Consider the following 20,152-nt stretch of genomic DNA (forward strand, 5'->3'; position numbering starts at 1 on the left):
TTAGGCAAAACGAGTTCCCAATTAAAGCATAACAGGAGCTTTTTTTCTGTATGCTACACCTACACCCACATCCCTCAATACACAATCACAAAGATGCAGGGAAGTCAGTCTAGGAAGACTTAGGGAAGTCTTCAGTTTACATCATTCATTACATTGCAGAAATAAAATTGGAGTCAAGTTTAGTGTAGTCCAGTTTGCTAATGAGCTGCTTTTATCATCAGTTCTCTTTCAGTCCAAGATTCTATCCTTGACCATCAAATGGAAGAAACAAAACTGCATTAATTAAACTTTTAATTCATAGAAACGTCATATTTTTTTAAAAAACTTTATACTTGAAAATGGCCACACATTCAAATTCATACTGATTGGAAACTCACAACCATCAACAACTGTATTGCAAGAATTAATGTAAGATGGATGCAAATAGACTCTGATCATCTTAAGGACAAGTCCCTTTTTTGCTATTTGTCAAGCAGATCATCATAAAGCAAATGCACCATTTGGGGGGCCACAGGAGGGAGGGTTCACAGTTTTTTCAGGCCTGTGTAGTATGTGTGTTGGGGGGTGTGTGGCACTTGGGATCACTTCCCAGGGTGAAAATGAGGGATGCCACTTGGGAGAGGAAAGGGAAAGGAAAAGGAGCCAGGGGCCAGCACCGTGCTGCAGTAAGTTAATCCTCTGCCTGTGGCACCGGCATTCCATATGGGTGCCGGCTGCTGTGGCCTGGGAAATCAGTGGAGGATGGCCCAAGTGCTTGGGCCCCTGCACCTCCATGGGAGACCAGGAAGAAGCACCTGGCTCCTGGCTTCAGATGGGCATAGCTCAGGCCATTGTGGCCATTTGGGGAGTGAATCAATAGAGGGAAGACCTTTCTCTCTGGCTCTCCCTCTCACTGTCTATAACTCTACCTCTCAAATAACTAAATAAAATCTTAAAAAAAAGGCAGAACCAAATAAGAATGCTTTAATAGTTTTAATGTATTTTGATGAATTATTAACTTTTTGGATGAGATGTCAAATACAGGATATCTATCTATCTATCTATCATCTATCTAATCTATCTAGCCATCATCTATTTATCATGTTCTATTTATCTCTGGAATGGCACAGATATCATGAGATTATTGTGAAGTTCAAAAGCAGTAATCCATTGCAGAATACCTAGCAATGTGCATGGTGTGTGTGATAAATGCCAATAACTCTTTTTTTTTTTTTTTTTTTTTTTTTTTACAGGCAGAGTGGATAGTGAGAGAGACAGAGAGAAAGGTCTTCCTTTGCCGTTGGTTCACCCTCCAATGGCCGCCGCGGCCGGCGCACCGCACTGATCCGATGGCAGGAGCCAGGAGCCAGGTGCTTCTCCTGGTCTCCCATGAGGTGCAGGGCCCAAGCACTTGGGCCATCCTCCACTGCACTCCCTGGCCACAGCAGAGAGCTGGCCTGGAAGAGGGGCAACCGGGACAGAATCCGGCGCCCCGACCGGGACTAGAACCCAGCGTGCCGGCGCCGATAGGCGGAGGATTAGCCTAGTGAGCCGCGGCGCCGGCCCCAATAACTCTTCTTATGACTACCTTTAATGCTATGTCTACTATTAACTGTATTTTCACTGTATTAAAATCTACAATATAAATTGCCCACAGTGACTTAAAATGTTAGCTTTTAAATTTGAATCCTTGAAAACTCCAAGGATTGGTTCACCGGGCAAATCTGAATTTGAATCCTCCTGTTCCTGGGAGGTGGTGTACCTACAGGGACCAGGACCTTCACAGTATTGATCAAATCAGTTACTTGCTGGGATTGGAGAAGCAGGAAGATGGCCAGAAAGAAGTCTTCGGTTCTGGTTCTACTTGGCTTGAGGTGTGATCGGCTTCCTTGGGGTGGGCATTAGGCCGCCAGAGAGGCAAAACCTTCTCTCTTGTGACTTTCCAATTCCAATGAATCCTTTATAGTTCTCTTTTATGTTTTTTCAATGCATTGCTTTTATTTTTGTCAACAAACTGTGTCATTTGCTGTAGTAAGAAAACTCCTGTTGTTCAAGGTCTTTATCAGAGTTCCTACAAATCAGGTTAATTGGTGATCAACGGAGCTTTTCTGCCTTTAATGAGGCCTAGTAGCCCAAGGCAAGGCCTACCTCTTGATAAGGACTTTCTTTTTTCTTATTTTAAACTCTTTGATCACTTAAAAAAAAAAAAAAAAAGAACCAGGAAGAACAACCACCGGGAATGTCATTGTTTTTTAATTGCCTGATTACCAAATGTTGGAGATAAAAGATAGATGTTCTCAATTAATAACATTTACATAGATTAGCATCACTAACAAGCCTCATTAGTAGCTGCTGATTTTTGTTTAGATGGTGTCCCATGTCATTTGCTCTCTCTGATTGTGCAAGAATGCACCTTTAGTATGACAAAACATTGCTTTCTAATCTATTTCCATTAATCAAATTGTAAGGCATTTTAATACACAGCCAGGTTTTTAATTAATTACAAGTTAGTATTACCTGGTATAAACTTAACGAAAGGTTTCATGTGTTAATAAAGTTCCAGAAACTGTTTCTAAACTCTGGCAGTATTTTATAGCATCCTCTTCGGATTAATCACAGCCTCACTGGATTATAAGCACCCTCCTTGGATTAATCACACAGACAGGTCTCCACTCATATAGGAGCATCAGAGCAGTGCAGTCCACTTGCTGAGTGCCTGCTGTGTGCCTCGGACTTTGCATTTATACATCATTTGTTAATCTCTCAGCACTCCTGTGAAGATAATAGAAGGATCTCCACCAGACACAAAAAAATGAGGGTTCAGAGAGTTGACGTGGCATGTGCTAGATCTTGCAGACTGAGCTCAGCACAAAGTCCATGCTCATTTCACTGACACCTACTGCTTGCTGTGTAGCCTAGGATAAAACTAACAAATGCTCCGACCAGATGCAAGCATTTGGGATAACCTACAACTAACCAAGAATCATGCTTTAACCCTCATCATTCATGCCTCAATTTTTGAGAACAAATGGAGAACAAACAAGTGAAACTGCAATAAACATGTTCTGTAGTGAGAAGAATTTCAGATATCTAAATCCATAACCAACCATGAACATACACAATCTAAAAATCTTAAGCTGAAGGATTTTCTACATATACAAAAATTATATTTTATTGTAAATGGAGAGTTATACTATATGTCAAGAAAGGGGTTTTTAAAAAATACTTTGATTAAAAGCATAAAATTGCTTTTACATCTTATGAGAAAAAGTAAGTCTCTGATATGATAAATATTTTAAGCAGGAATGAAAAATTTTCTCAGACTCTCTAAGATACGAATTTACATTTCTTACAATTATGAATATGGAAGCCATACAATGATTTAAAAACAGTCAATAATTGATTAAAACTTCAAGGGAGGGACATATTTTAAAAGATCAAAGAAATTCATCCTAATATACTCCAATGAAAAAAGTATGTTGATACTGGTAGTCCAAAAGAAATAGGACACAGATTATTTCACCCCTACTTCAAGAGGGGCCTGTTAATAAGCCACTGCCTTCATGTAAACATGATAGATTAAATTTCAAAAGGAATGCAAGGTGTGTGTGGATGGGGGAGGAATTTCCTAAAGGGACAGTTTTTATTATATTCTTTTTGGAGTGAACCAAACCATGTTTCTTTGCAAAATATAAAAGATAAAATGACAATTCTGAAATTTCATGGCATAATCTTATTAGTGTTTTCTATTTGAGATTTAAAAAAAGCCTCACATGAATAGCTTAAGTGAGAAGAAAATATGTAACTTAATGTGGACATCTGGTCTATTCTCTGAAAAGAGTTCCGCTTAGGGTGACTGAAATACATGAGGGTATTCCTCCCCACTTTCATGACCTGTGAAGGATCACACTTAAACAACTTTGTCTCATCAATTTTCCTCTCCCCTTCCTCTCTCCCCATTCCTGTCGCTGATCAACTGCTCTCAGGATCACTGACAAAGTCCCCATGACAATGTCCAACTTTACCTTTCCTTCTTTCTTGATCTCTTGGCTGCATATGGTACAACCAACCACTCCCTCCTTCTAAAAAACATTTGAGAGAGAGAGAGAAAGAGAGAGAGAGAGAAGAGAGTACGCCTATCTGCTGATTCACTCCCCAAATATCCACAGTGCTCCTGACTGGGGCCTAGGCTGAAGCCAGAGCCAGGAGCCAGAAACTCAATCCAGGTCTACCATGTGAACTTGAACCATTAGCTGCTGCTTCCCAGTCAGGAGCTAGGATCCAGGCCTGCTAATGGGAAGGATCAGGTCTTAACCACTGGGTTAGACACCCAGCCCTCTGAACAGTGTCTTTGGCTTACCTTCTCTCTTGGTGTGCTTTTTAGGTGCTTTTCCTCTTAACCTCCAAATGGGGGTGTGATCCACGGTTCAGTTCTTAGCTTGCTTTGTTTTCTTCCTCCCTCCCTCCCTTCTTTCCTTCCTTCCTTCCTTCCTTTGCTTATTTTATTTGAAATGCAGAGTTACAGAGAGACAGAGGGAGAGACAGAGAGAGAAGTCTTCCACCCACTGGTCCCCAAATGGCTGCAATGGCCAGAGCTGGGCTGATCTGAAGCCAGAAGACAAGAGCTTCTGCTGGGTCTCCCATGTGGGTACAGGGGCCCAGGGACTTGGGCCATCTTTTCCAGGCCATTAGCAGGAATCTGGATAGAAAGTGGAGCAGCCAGGACTCAAACTAGCGCCAATATGAGATGCTGGTGTTGCAGGCAGTGGCTTTACCTACTGTACCACAGCCCTGGCCCCAGCTGTCTTTCTTTCTATGTACAGTTGGTCTCTACATGCGCAGGGTCTGCGTCTGTGGATTCAAGCAACTGTGTATCAGAAGTATTCGAAGGAGGTCGGGAGTTTTGGTAAAGCAAGTTAAGCCACTGCCTGCAATACCAGAATTCCATACCAAAGTTGGTGATGAAATCATGAGTGCCAGTTTGAATACCAGCTGTTCTACTTCCAGTCTAACTCCCTGCTAATGATACCAGTTACCTGGGTTCCTGCCACCCACATAGGAGACCCGAATGGAGTTCCAGGCTCCTGATTTTGGCTTAGCCCAGTCCTGGCCATTTGAGGAGTGAACCATGAATGGAAGATTTCTCTCTCTCTCTCTCACCCCTCCCTCTCCCTCTCTCTCTGCCTTTCAAATAAATAAAAAAAAGCCACCAAAATGTTTGACAAGCATTCTAGAAAGTTCTAGGAAGCAAATCTTGATTCTTGAACATTGTGCTGGATCCATGGGGTTGAAGTGATGCATAGGCACACCCTACTATAGCATCCTGCCATTTCACAATCATCAGTCTCTGTCTACATTCTTTGAGCCTGTGTACCTGTGTCTCATTCACATACTGTGTGCTTAAGCCTATGATGGTCGAATCTGTACTGAACATGCAAAGACTTGTTTTGTTGTCATTGTTTCCTAATAATACAGTATAAACTATTTACATGACATTTACACTGTATTAAGTGTTACAGGTTATCTAGAGATGTTTTAAAGTATATAGGATGATGTGCCAAGGTTCTATACAAATACTGTGCCATTTAAATAAGGAACTTGACATCCATGGATTTTGGGAACTATAGGATCCTTGGAACAAAGATCCTCTGTGGATATCAAGGGGTGACTTGACACTCTCTCTACACGATCTCACTTACTTCCATGTCAGTAGGTATTATGCAGGGGTGAGGAACCTTTTTTTTCTGCCATGAGTCATTTGGAAATTTACAACAGCATTTGTGGGTTCTACAAAATTTTCATCCTAAAAATTAGTCTATTAGTCTGCTAAAGGGGCTGGCATTATGGCCTAGCAGGTTAAGCCATTGCCTGTAGCACTGGCATCCCATAAGAGTGCTGGTTTGTGTCTCAGCTGCTCTACCTCCGATGCAGCTCCCTGCTAATGCTCCTGGGAAAGAAGCCGAAGACGGCCTGAGTGCTTAGGCCTCTGCACCCACATGGGAGAACTGGATGAAACTCTTGACTCCTGGCTTTGGTCAGGCCCAGCTCTGGCCATTGAAGCCATTTGGAGAGTGAACCAGCTGAGGGAAGACCTCTCTCTCTCTCTCTCTCTCCTCTCTGTAACTTTCAAATAAATGGAATTTAAAAAGTCTAAAAAATTAGTCTGCTATAGCTTCATTGAATTTCCAGCTCTACCTGCAGTTGGCCTGTGGGCTGGACATTCATCACCTCTGAACCATATCGTTGGGTTTTATTCCAAGTCTTGACTTCCTTTCTGAGCTACAGGTGAATCAATTTCTCCTCCTGGCTATCTGATAGGGATCTCAAACTTCAAGTGTCTAAAATACAAGTCTCATGTTTCTGCCTCTTCCTCAGTGACCCTCCTCCCTGTCCTCCTTCTCATCCCTGTTTTACTAAGTTGTGTTCAATGAGTCAGTCAAAAATGTGACTCATCCTGGAGTCTCCCCTCCCTGTTAACTTCTCTGCACTTACCCTTTCAATGAGTCCTATCTACTCTGTCTACAAAACACAACCAAAATTGTGCTACTTCCTGACATTTCAGCTGCCAGCTCCTGGTTCTAAGCCAGAACTCAGCAATTACTGGGGTTCTTTGACCTCATCTTCTGGCATCCACTCTGGTCCACCTCTAACCTGTTCTGATGGAAGGGTGAATTCTGAAGATGCAGATTGGCTCAAGTCATCTCTCAGCTCCTTCTCCAATGCGTTACACCACAGCAGCACACCCTTTGTGCTAGCACGCCATGACACACCGACTCCTCCAGTTGCTTCTCCTACAACCTGCCAAGGTGGGGGTGCTCTCCAGCTCCCCAGCTTTTTCTGGGTCACTCCAATACACCAGCCTCTGCCCTGCTGCCCTCACAGCTCTTCTCACACCTTCTTTTCTCACTGATATAGTTAATATAATATATACTTAATACAAAATATATTTTATATATTAAAGTATATACACATACGTATATATTTGTGTATATATATATATATATTTGAAAGGCAGAGTGATAGAGAGAGAGAGGAATTTGCTCACCTGGACGACTCTCTAGTCTGTTTCCTCTTCAGTCCATCCGTTCACTGTGCTTTATTGTTTAAAATGACACTTATTCTTTTTATTTATTTTATTTATTTATTTCTTCTTTTTTATTTATTCTTGTAAGTCTATTGCCTAGAATAGTGCTTGCTCTATAGTACACAAGTTTAGTATACTGCTATATAGTACGTGCTAATTGTGCGGCAACTGAAAGGTCATCAGTTTAGAGATGGATGCATTAATATACACAAAGTTGATGCTCCTCTGAAGTCTGTGCTGTGGGAACACTAACCATACGCTTACCTCCTCTGATCCTAAGGGCTCCTTTTTTTTTTTTTAAAGATTTATTTATTTATTTGAAAGGCAAAGTTGCATAGAGAGGCAGAGACAGAGTGGACTTCCATCTTCTGTTTTTTTCCCCAAATAGCCACAACTCAGGCTGATTAAAAGCCAGGAGCCAGGAGTTTTTTCTGTGTCTCCCACATGGGTGCAGGGGTCCAAAGAGTTGGACCATGTTTTGTGGCTTTCCTGGGACTTGAAATGGTGCCCATATGGGATACTGGCGCTATTGCCCACTATGCCACAGTACTGGTCCCTAATGGCTCCTTCTAATGTCTTGTCATTGTGGTTGAAACCATGAATGCAATAGAGAGACTTGAAGCTGCCTCCACAGCTCAGGATACTGCTCAGGCTTTGCCTGCTGCCTCTCAAACTCCTCTTGACTTTGTTATACTGTGAATCTGGATTTTTTTTCTCTCAAGTCAGATGATCTGTTGACAGGTCAGAATCCTACAGCCCAGCCTAGGAAATACATTCAGACATGCTGGGTTTAGTTATTACATGTCTTTCTGAATGGCTTTTTTTTTTTTTTTTGACAGATAGACAGTGAGAGAGAGAGACAGAGAGAAAGGTCTTCCTTCCCTTGGTTCACCCCACAAATGGCTGCTATGGCCGGAGCTATGCTGATCCGAAGCCAGGAGCCAGGCGCTTCCTCCTGGTCTCCCATGTAGGTGCAGGGGCCCAAGCACTTGGGCCATCCTCCACTGCCTTCCCGGGCCAAAGCAGAGAGCTGAACTGGAAAAGGAGCAACCAGGACCAGAACCTGGTGTCCATATGGAATGCTGGTGCCGCAGGTGGAGGATTAACCAAGTGAGCCATGGTGCCGGACCCTGAATGGCTTTTATACTATGGAGCCCACTTCTACTGAGTTTGAGAAATGGGAAAATTCACTAGAGTTTTTAACTCCTCCTTATAGTGTCCCAACATTTGCTTTCATTGATTGCTATGCAGTCATGCTATGGGGTCCATTTCCAATGTTTTACATGCAATTATTCCTTATTAGGCCATACCTGGGCACATTCTTTCTTTTTTATTTTTTAAAAAGATTTATTTATTTGTTTTGAAAGTCAGAGTTACTGAGAGGGAAGGAGAGTGAGAAAAATAGATAGATAGAGAGAGAGACGTTTGCAATGGCCAGTGCTGGGCCAGGCCAAAGCCAGGAGACAGGAGCTTCATCTGGTTCTCCCACATGGAAGGCAGGTGCCCAAACACTTGGATCCTCTTTTGCTGCTCTACTCTTGAATAAATAAATAAAATCTTAAAAAAAGAATATAAAAGTCACATAGAATCCCACTAAATAGATCAATATTTACATTTTGATATATATCATTCCAGATATTTTGTATTGTGTATTTTGCATAATAAAGACTATATAATATTTAAGATATTTGATCTCAGAAGGAGAACTTATCATATATATGAATATTTGAGCACCATTTGTACTGTGAGTCCTACTCAAAGATGATATGAAAAGGGGCTAAGTGACAGAAATATCTGCCATGGGTAAAAATTTCAAATTGTGCAGTTTTCAAAAACTGAAGAAATGATTGTACGCTGTGAAGCTGACACTTCAGAAAAGCATTTTTCCAGCTCCTTGGCAGTGAGATTACGCATGCTATCCTCCAGGTAACTTTGCTTTAATGTGAGAAAAATAATTTTTTTTGGCATAATGATTCTCTTGGCATGTTTTCTGAAGTAGATGAGCCATTGATAGACTGTTGTTTTTATTAGATATTATTTTTTTTCAGAAAATTATAAGATGCATTATATTTTTCAAAAAGTTAAAAGGAAAAAAAAGTCTGGAGTGTTGATGATTACCTGATTTCCCAGCTAACAAACTACCTACTGATGACAAAGTTAGTCTGATCTGTTGAGTGCTGTTGACAGATGCAAAAACAATTTCGAATGTACTTCACAAAAAGAATATTTTTAACGCCTTTAAACTTGTCAGCCAGCTTAACTCTCCTCCCAAATGGTCCCATGAGGATTCTTAGCTTGGCGACCACAGCCTACTCCTGGGTGATGGATCCAGGAATATTCAAGACCTAGTTATCAACAATTGCCAGTACAAACAACACCATGTGGAGTGGACAGTGCCATTGTCTGAGAGCCAGGAGGCATGGGTGCCTATCTAGGGTGGGTGATCCAGGTGTCATTTTCACTTTTGTATCCCCAGGACTTCATCCAAACTTGGTTCAATATATACTTATGGAAATATTTGAGTCTAACAAGATGTCATTGTGAAGTGCCTTTCATATTTTATTATCCTCTTTTGAACAATGAAATTAAAGTATGCTGGTTGTAAAATTTCAAATTGTACAGATATACTTAGTGCAAAATACCCATTTAATTGACTTAATGTGAGTGTTTAAATTTCACTACTTTCATTTTAGTTCTGCTGATTAACTAGAAGATATGACCCTGAGAATTCACCATCTTTTACCTCTGGATACCCAACTTCACCAGCAGGATTTGTGGAGAAGCCCACTGGCCTTTGAATCCCACCTCGGGGTTTTGGGTCAGAGAATGTCCCACCATCAAAACAGATTGGAAACTGGGCCCAGCTGTGTGGTGTGAAGACACACAACTCACTTTTTTTTTTTTTTATTTGACAGGTAGAGTTATAGACAGTGAGAGAGAGAGAGACAGAGAGAAAGGCCTTCCTTATGTTGGTTCACTCCCCAAATGGCCGCTATGGCCAGCGCTGAGCCAATCTGGTAATTTAAAAAGCAAAATAACTCAGGATGTCAAGAAATGATTCCACCCAAATACAAAGATTTAATTTCATCAGGGAATTTCTAATTAATGATGTTTGAGTGTGTTTTAAATTCCCCAACCACATTTGTGCCATCCCTACTCACCACTTGGGGAAGGTTGAAGCCGGAGGGCACTTTTTAGATGAGTACTAGGAGCCACGTTTGTGCTGAATGGAATGGCACCAGCAAATGCAATTATTGCAGAAAGGAGACCCTGCGTCCCCAGGATACTGACTCCAACTCGGTTATGGTATCCCATCCATGTTCCTTTGTTTCACTGTGTTAAATTGCGCTACCAAAAGGCTGACGCAAAGTGCGAAACAAAGTTGTCATGTAGTATTCCCCTGGACAATCAAAGAGGCATTCTCTTGCTTCCACGAGGGTGCTGCTTAAAACTGACATGCACAACGATTTTTTCCAACCAAGGATTTCAACCGTAGACAGGAGGCTGCCTTGACTCCAAAACTCCACTGGACTGATGTTTCCATTGCTAACCTGGGTAGGATGCATTCATTTCACCCTGGGATTCCATTGTGCGAGAGATTATTTCTGGAAGGGGTCTTGGCGTCCTGGGGGAGCTGACTCCACCCAGCAGGGTGAACAGCTCATTCCTACAGCTCAATTTGCTCACTGTAGGGTTAGATTTCTATTTTGGCTGACAAGAGTCTCTGAACCCACCCACTATGCTGGTTGCGTGAAGGATTTCTCCTTAAGCTTTGTGGTGACTTGCAGGAAAAGAGGTTGTCATAAAGATTAAATGGGCAAAAAATGTGCATTGTGATGCAAGTACAGACCATAGGAAGTGTGTCTGCGCATGCATCGATGCTGTAAGCATCTCTACAGAAGTGCATTTTGGAAACTGCGACTTCTATAAATTTAAACGTCTGTAATTTTTGATTCAGAGACTCTGGCTTTGTGACACTATAAATTGTCCTTTTTAAAAATGATTTATTTATCTGAAAGTCAGAGTCACAGATAGGGAGAGACAGAGAGAGAGATATACATCCTCCATCCACTGGTTTACTCCCCAAATGACCCCAACAGTCAGTGCTGGGCCAGGGTGAAGTTAGGAGCCAGGAATTCTTGGGCCATCTTCTGCTGGTTTCCCAGGCACATTAGCAGGGAGCTGGATCAGAAGTGGAGCAGCCAGCACTTGAACCAGTGCCCATGTGGATGCCAGCACTGCGGACAGTGGCTTAACCTTTATTCAATGCAAATGTGTTGTAAAATGCTTAGATTCAAGTGAAGTTTAATTATATAAGTAATGTTTATGTTCACATGGACTTTTAATGATATTTCAGAAGAAGGAGTCCTTTTAAAACAGTCTATGGGGCCGGCACTGTGGCGTAAAGCTACTTCCTGCAGTGCCGGCATCCCATATGGGTGCTGGTTCGAGTCCTGACTGCTCCACTTCCAATCCAGCTCTCTGCTATGGCCTGGGAAAGCAGTAGAAGCAGTAGAAGATGGTCCATGCCACCTTGCACCCGCATGGGAGACCCTGAAGAAGCTCCTGGCTCCTGGCTTCAGACTGGCCCAGCTCTGGTCATTGAGGCCATTTGAGGAGTGAACCAGCAGCTAGAAGACCTCTCTCTCTCTCTGCCTCTGCCTCTCTCTAACTATGCCTTTCAAATAAATCAATAAATCTTAAAAAAAAAATTCTAAGACTGGCAAATTGTGGTGGCTTCATAAATATTGGGTAACAAGCAATCCCAAGATACAGAGAATATTGAAATGTCCATGGCACCAGGATTGTGGTGAGTAATTACAGGTTTCAATGCTACTGTGGCTTGGAAGTATAAAAATGCAATTAAAATATTGTGAGTGGGAAATAGTGTTTAGAAAATACTATTTAAGCATATATCTGTATACTACAAAAAAGTTCATCTTTAGATTATTGGTAAGAGTTGATAATGACAAAGGAAAACTATTCAGTGCCTATAAAATCTACCACTTTCCATTTGCCCAATACTATGTTTAAAAGATGGTACAAGATCAGCCAGCATATCTTTATTATTTTATTATTTTTTATTTTTTTTTTATTTTTTGACAGGTAGAGTGGACAGTGAGAGAGAGAGAGAGACAGACAGAGAGAAAGGTCTTCCTTTGCCATTGGTTCACCCTCCAATGGCCACCACGGCCAGCGCACTGCAGCCGGCGCACCACGCTGATCTGATGGCAGGAGCCAGGTACTTCTCCTGGTCTCCCATGGGGTGCAGGGCCCAAGCACTTGGGCCATCCTCCACTGCACTCCCTGGCCACAGCAGAGAGCTGGCCTGGAAGAGGGGTAACTGGGACAGAATCCGGCACCCCGACTGGGACTAGAACCCGGTGTGCCGGCGCCACAAGGCGGAGGATTAGCCTAGTGAGCCGCGGCGCTGGCCTCAGCCAGCATATCTTAAAAATTGCCCAAGATGTGGAATCTCAGATTCAGAGGCACAGACACCACGTGTCCTAGAAATCCTGACTTCACAGATGGGATAACACCGGGAATAGGTATTTTTAAACAATTATTTATTATTTATTTATATTACTATTTTTTAATTTAAAGGCAGAGAAACAGAGAGAGACAGAGTGGGGAGAGATCTCCAGCTCACTGGTTCACTCCCCAAATGTCCCAACAGTCAACACTGGGCTAGGTGGAAGTCAAGAGCCAGAAACTCAACTCAGGTCTTCCAAGTACTTGAGCCAACACCTTCTGCCTCCCAGGATAGCATCAGCGGGAAGCTGGATCTGAAAACCAGACACCTCACTATGGGATGCAGGCATCCCAAATGGGATTGAGCTGCTGCACCACGTGCTTGTCTCAAGGGAGCAAGCATTTTTAAAGAAAGTGTTAATAAAGGTGATTCTCATGTGCTGTTATGCTCAATAATTCTGAGGCTTGTCTTTTGCCATCAAAAATTAAGTAAAACAAAACAAAACAAAACAGTGCAAACCAGGTAGTTCAATATAAAAAAATAAGTTCTTATGTTTGTATAACAAAAGACTTTCAGTGGCTGAGAAAACCTACTGCAGGTGCTCCTTAAAATAGCAAGGCAGTAATTTATATGGCCAGTAAGAGGGGTTTGTTAGAGTGTTGTGGCATGAGTGGTGTAGCTTCCTGTGTTTTATCATTTTAGAAAGCAGTAACTGGTTGGGTATTGCCTGGGTAAGCTATTCAAGTGTTTGAGACCTTGGTTTTCTCCTCTGTTGGGATGAAGTGGATCTCCTGACTCCAACCAGCAAGGATTCTAGAAGTTTATGATAAAGCAATTTTTAAATGGTGGGAAAATGTCAAGTAGTGGCTATCTTTACCTAGGTACATGCTAGAAGAAGTCAGGAGAGGATGTCTCTATGTTGAAGAGAAGATGACTAAAAGAAAAAGGAGGGTGCTGGCGCCGTGGCTCACTAGGCTAATCCTCCGCCTTGTGGTGCTGGTACACCAGGTTCTAGTCCCGGCCGGGGCACCGGATTCTGTCCTGGTTGCCCCTCTTCCAGTCCAGCTCTCTGCTGTGGCCAGGGAGTGCAGTGGAGGATGGCCCAAGTGCTTGGGCCCTGCACCCCATGGGAGACCAGGAGAAGTACCTGGCTCCTGCCTTCAGATCAGCGTGGTGCGCCAGCCGCAGCGGCCATTGGAGGGTGAACCAACGGCAAAGGAAGACCTTTCTCTCTGTCTCTCTCTCTCACTGTCCACTCTGCCTGTAAAAAAAAAAAAAAAAAAAAAAAAAGAAGAAGAAGAAAAAAAGAAAAGAAAAAGGAGGAGGAGGACGAGAAGGAAGGGAAGAAAAAGAGGAGGGGGTGGGTATCAATATATTGAGCACTAATTATATGCCAGGACCACAGGTGAACACATGATGTAGATCATTTAAGTTTTATTAAATATTTATTTATTTGAAAGATAGATAGAGAGAGAGAGAGATATCTTCCATCAGCCGCTTTGCTCCCCAAATGGCTGCAATAGCCAGTTCTGGCCAGGCTGAAGCCAGGAGCCAGGAACTCCATCTGGATCTCCCACATGGGTGGCAGGGGCCCAAACACTTTGGTTTTCCCAGGTGCATTAGCAGGAAGCTGGTTTGGGAGCAGAGCAGCTAGCACTCAAACTGATGCTCATCTAGGATGCTGGCATTGTAGGTGGAGGCTTAACCCACTGTGCCACAATGCTGGCCCTAGATTCTTTAATGTTAATCTTCATGCAAACACCAAGAGGTTAGGGAAGTCCATTAAAGGAGAAAACCGTCAAAAAAAAATTAAAAAAAATTAAATAAAGGAGAAAACCAAAGCATAGCAAGTTTCAGCCAGCTCCTAAGGACAGATGTTGATCAGAGGCAGAGTGGGAATTTGAACCAGGAGTGTTGACTTTGTGCTCTAAACCACAGTACAAAAATACCTACATTTAACAATACATACAGGATTTGATAACTGTAGACACCACTCACTGCCCTCTTCAGATAATACTTACTTTGAAAGAAATTCGTAATTGTTCCCTGTAATTTCTCTTCTTCCCACTTCCTCTCTTGAAACTCATAGCTATGGGAAAAGATAAGGTTTGAAAAGCACGCTTCACCTGGAGGCTTTAGCAACATGACCTTAAGTGCCAATCACGTAGGAGTGCACCTTGCTGCTCAAGGACTTCTCAATTTTTTTCTCCATCTGTGAGATATTACTTAGCATGATCAGATTCTGGGCTTGTTAAAAGTTTCACAAGTTCCTTTTTGAGAATTTTTGAAATTAAGGCCCAAATGATTGAAGAACTCAAGACATTAAGTAGCATGGACATCATTAAAGAGAAAGAAATTATTATTTAATTAGATGACTGCCCTCTGTATTGTTACTTTATTTTCTAGTTCCTTGCAAATAGGCTCCCTGCTGTTTGCAGTTTCTGGCTATCTTTCTTCCCTTCATTACTAATTCCTTTTTACCCCTCTAATCAGTCCCAGTGTCGAGCATTTGTTTGGAAGCCTGGTTTTGTTGGGCATTCCCTTTTGGATTCCAGGGTGACTAGCAGATCTAGGCGAGGACTCAGCCAGTAGCCAAGGTCAAGGGTACACCTTGTGAACACACAGCCACGTCTCACCCACAGTTTTATGCAACTATTACACTTCAGGGTCAAGGTTCGTTGGGAATTTCCATAAATCTGATGGGTAATGTGCCAAATGAGATTAGAGAGGGCTTCTCGTGATCATGGTCAAATGAAAATATCTTATGTTAATTTCCTAGTACAAGCTTGAGGCAGGTAGTTAATACTTCTTTGTGAAGAACTAGAGACTCTCACAGGGAGGAAGCCCAAACTACAGTCAAAATTGAGAGATGAAGGAAGCAGGGTGTCCAGCAGAATCTTCCTGACAGGCCTGCATCTTTTTCCTTATACTCCACATTATCTGCTGACGCCTACCCTAAGTGTTACCCTAAAACACACATTTCACTTAAGTCAATTTTAAGAGTTGTATTTATATAATTCAGTGTCAACACATTCTTTATTTTGTTGCAAAATAGAAAACCTAGCAGGACAAAAGAACATTAGCAAATGGAGGGGTGTTTACAGATTGAATCTTCAACTACTTACCCGTGTACACATTTTTTTCTTTTAAGCCTCGACCTGAATCAACCCAAATCATCAGAGTGCATTTTAAGCTATCCATCTTGGAATTGACACAAAAATGTTGGCTCTACTTATATTTGAAAACAAGACAGCATTAATATTTTAAGGCAATTGCAAGAGGAGGGATTTAGAAAACAGACTTGACAGTTATCTCTGGCCTTCTGGTAACCCAACTCAGCTGAGAACACAGCTTCCCAACCTTAGTCCCGTACTGTCATTGAATATACTAGGAACTCCCTCAATGTAAATAAGTTCAAAAAAGCAAATGCAGTAGAATTCTCATCACACATTTATAAAATGGGGACTAAAATGGCAGGGGCGTAGTTGAGAAAGGGAAATGTGCGTGGCATATAGTAAGCATTTGGGAAAGGTTGGTTATTTTGCAATCCTATGAACATATTTTTTTTTACAAAGGAAGCCCGATCAGAGCATTTCGAAGTTTTTTTTTCATATTTCTACTACTAGTAATTATTTATTGATATTGATTAATTGTAGTTTGAATAAGAGCATTTTGGGTAAATTATGAAGACATGGCTTGCAAAGTCTCAGAATTTGGACTTAATCCAATAGAAGATGGGGACTCATAATGGATAAACCAGAAATTGCTAAAAAGAAAGTGAGGGTCAGGAAATTAGCAGTCAATATGCCTACAACTGGCTCCTGAATCCAGATTTCCTGCTGGTATGCTCACTTGGAGGCAGTAGGTAACGGCTCCAATAATTGAGTCCTTCCAAAAGACAGAAAGTAACAGATGCTGGGGAGGACATGGAGAAAGGGGAACACTTATACATTGTTGGTGGGGATGTAAATTAGTATAGCCACTATGAGAAACACTATGGAGATTTCTTTAAAAAACCAAGAAATAGACTTACCATATGGTCCAGCAATCCCACTACTGGGTGTATACACAAAAGACATGAATGTGTTATATAAAAGAGATTCCTGCACGATCATGTTTATAGGTATTTTTCACAATAGCCAAAATTTGGAATCAAGCAAAGTGTCCATAATTAGATGAATGAATAAAGAAAACATGGTCTATATACATCACGGAATATTATTCAGCTGTAAAAAAAGAATGGAATTTTACCATTTGTAGCAAAATGAGCACAACTGGAAGACATCATGTTGAATGAAATAATCCTACACAGAACGACAAATACTGCGTGTTTTCCTTTATATGTGGGTGATAGAATTAAAAATAAATAAATAAAGAAATATCTGTGTGTATCAGTATTGCTGCAAATATAGTTTTGTAAAACTTTATTTTATACCTTTGTCAAACCAATGGTGCACCATGCTGATCCGATGGCAGGAGCCAGGTACTTCTCCTGGTCTCCCATGGGGTGCAGGGCCCAAGCACTTGGGCCATCCTCCACTGCACTCCCGGGCCACAGCAGAGAGCTGGCTTGGAAGAGGGGCAACCGGGACAGAATCTGGCGCCCCGACCGGGACTAGAACCTGGTGTGCCGGCGCCCCAAGGCGGAGGATTAGCCTAGGGAGCCGCGGCGCCGGCTTAAAGATTTATTTATTTATTTGAAAAGCAGAGTTACAGAGAGAGAGAGAGAGAGAGCGATCGAGCTTCTAGCTGATGGTTCACTTCCTGAATGGCTGCAACAGCCAGACCTGGGCCCACCTGGAGCCAGGAGTCAGCATCTTCTTCCAGGTATCCCACGTGGGTGCAGAGGCTCAAGCACCCGGGCCATGTGATGCTTTCCCAGGCACACTAGCAGGGAGTTGAATAGGAAGTACAGCAGCCAGGACTTGAACTGGTGCCCATATGGGATGCCGGTGCCATAGACAGTGGCTTTACTCACTACCCCACAGATCCCACCCCTATGCTACTAAAGTTTTAATGATCTGTGATTACTTTGAAATTTCTGTACATGGATGACATGGTCATTTTTCCATCCAGTTATTTTTTATAGCCTTTGTCTATACTCCCAGTAAACTAGGGTCTTTTTTTTTTTCGTGACTTGTTTGGGTTCTTATTTGATGAATCATTAAGTATTTTTACTGTAATGTAAATTTGAAAGATGTTATCTCAAAAATCAAGCAAAAAGAAAAAAGAGGGAGGGGGCTGAGAAGGAGAGAGGAAGAGGGAGGGAGGAAGGGAGGCAATATCGTTATATTCTGAGAATTAAATCTATGTACTATATTGAATCTGCTAAAAACTAATTAAAAATAAAATGGAAAAAAACCCTGGATCCTTACTTTCCACATAGGAGACCTGGATTGAGTTTCTGGCTCCTGGCTTTGGCCTAGCCCAGTCCTGGCCATTATAGGCATTTAAGAGGTGAATCAGTATATGGTAGTTCTCTCTCTCCTCTCTCTCTCTCTCTCTCTCTCTCTCTCTCTGTGCGTGTGTGTGTTTTTCTTCTTCTCAAATAAATAAATAAAAATTAAGATGAGTAATGTAGGAATAATAGGGTCTCTACACGTGGATTCAGGCTGGAGGAAATGAAGCCATAGGCAAACTCCAGAGTATGGCAATAGAGGTAGTAGATGGTATTGATGGGTAGGTTTAATCAGGAGGTACATGACAGAGTGCTTGGTGGCTTCATAGGTGAGTGAGAGAGAAGGTATGCCCACCATGTAAAATCCTGGCAGCCAAAAGAGTGGCAGATACCAGTAAAGATAAGGAGAGGTTTGGATAAGAATCACCATACCTCAAGTAGGGCTGAGAATGGAGAGAACCGAGCTGAGAATCACCTGAATAACTTGGCAATGGATGTCGGGTCAGTTGCCTACAGGTGGGCAGAATACAAGATAGACTAACATGAAGAGAGGGCTTCCTTCGCAGGTCCCCTTACCCAGGTGTTCAGGGACGCTGATAGTGCTGGTGTACACACAGCTCTTCTGTGTTTGGTCCTCAGGTGTACTCGCTCAGTAAGTACAGCATCACAATGGCAGAGTGGATGGCAGAACTAGGACTCCTTGGTAATCAGCAGGCCAAGATAAAGGCGGGGGGCTGGCCGGGAGAGCCTTCCTGAGCACCTGCTGCGTGCCAGGCTCTTTGAAGGATGCCTAGTACACATCCCTTCATCTGATCCTGTACCTGATGAGCTGTCTGCCCTACATCTGACCTCACCCTTCTTTGGGGATGTCTCTGTGGTGTTGGTTTGGACCTGGTTTCCACTAGGAATTCTGAAAGGATCCAGTCCCCTTCCCCTTTCTCTGTCAGCCAGGGGTCTGTCCAGTGCATAGGGAGTCATGTGAAGGCAGACTCACAAGTGCGGATTGTTAGGGTCGATGTCATAGTTGTGCTACACATTGGGGTCAATGGTCCGAGGCTGGTGTGGCAAGTGAGATCTTCTAGTGGGACTAACTGGCCATTTACAGGCCGGGGTTCTTTGCCTAACTTTCCATGTTTTCCTCAATCCCTGATATTTAAAAATATTCCCTGATATTTTCCTGAATGTTCACTTTCCATGTCAATCAGCCAATATCTTTCTCTTATTTACCATCAAAAATCTTGACTGGAATAAATGCTTGTGACGCCTCCCAGTGTCTTATTTAACTCAGCGCATTCTTACAAATGAAGAAACAGAAATTCAGAGGTTAAGCAACTTGTGCAAGATCAGAGGGCCAGAGAGTGGTAGAGCCAGGGTCCTATGTCAGGTTTTTCCTGCACAGGCCATCATGTAAGGAGAGTCCAGACCTAAAGCTTAAAACATCCTGAGGACGTCATGAAGTCATTTCATCCAATAAGCAATGAGGTTCCCTCAACCTCAGGATACGCTTAAGCAATGCTATACTTCTTTTAAAAAATGGAGGTTTGTGATATAATTTTTGAAAGTCAAGTAAAACCTGTTTTAAATTTTTAAACCGATTTCAAGGATGAATTATTTGAAAACTTCAAGGTAAATTCTTCAATTATTTGTAGCAATCGCTTACCCAGAATGCCTCTGTCAAAGAGCATGCAAATTTTTCATCCAATAAACAAGAGGAAGCATTCACACACTCACAACTTCTTATGAGAGGAATGCTTTGCCAAGCACAGGTCCTTTCCTGAAGCTCCCAGGGTTGAGTAGGAGCAGGGAGGTCCCGGGGGCTCAGCTGGGCAGAGCAAGGAGCCAGCCCGTGTGCCTGCCCTCAGCTTCTCTCGACCCAGCATGTGTCATGTTCCCTAACCCTCACGTGGTGACTGGGCCTGATTACACAAGATGCCATGTTCCCTAATCATATCAGTCGCATCGCTGTGAACGGCGGTGACAAGGGTTTGAAGGGAGATCACAGCTGTCTAATAAAAAAAATCAGATAAAGCGACAGTGTAGCAGGCAGGAGTTCATCCCTCGGACTGTGTGATGGGGTTTTGCCCTCTTTCTAAGTCAGCTTGACCCCTGCCTGCCTGTTCTCTTGTCTGCAGAACCCAAGTCTCATTATGACGGGAGTCGTGCAGGTGTGGCTCGCACACCCGGGCTTGTTGTTTGTTCTGCTGGCTCAGACTCCGGG

Source organism: Oryctolagus cuniculus, chromosome 12 (genome assembly GCF_964237555.1).
Source record: "Oryctolagus cuniculus chromosome 12, mOryCun1.1, whole genome shotgun sequence".
In the NCBI taxonomy this organism is placed as follows: domain Eukaryota; kingdom Metazoa; phylum Chordata; class Mammalia; order Lagomorpha; family Leporidae; genus Oryctolagus; species Oryctolagus cuniculus.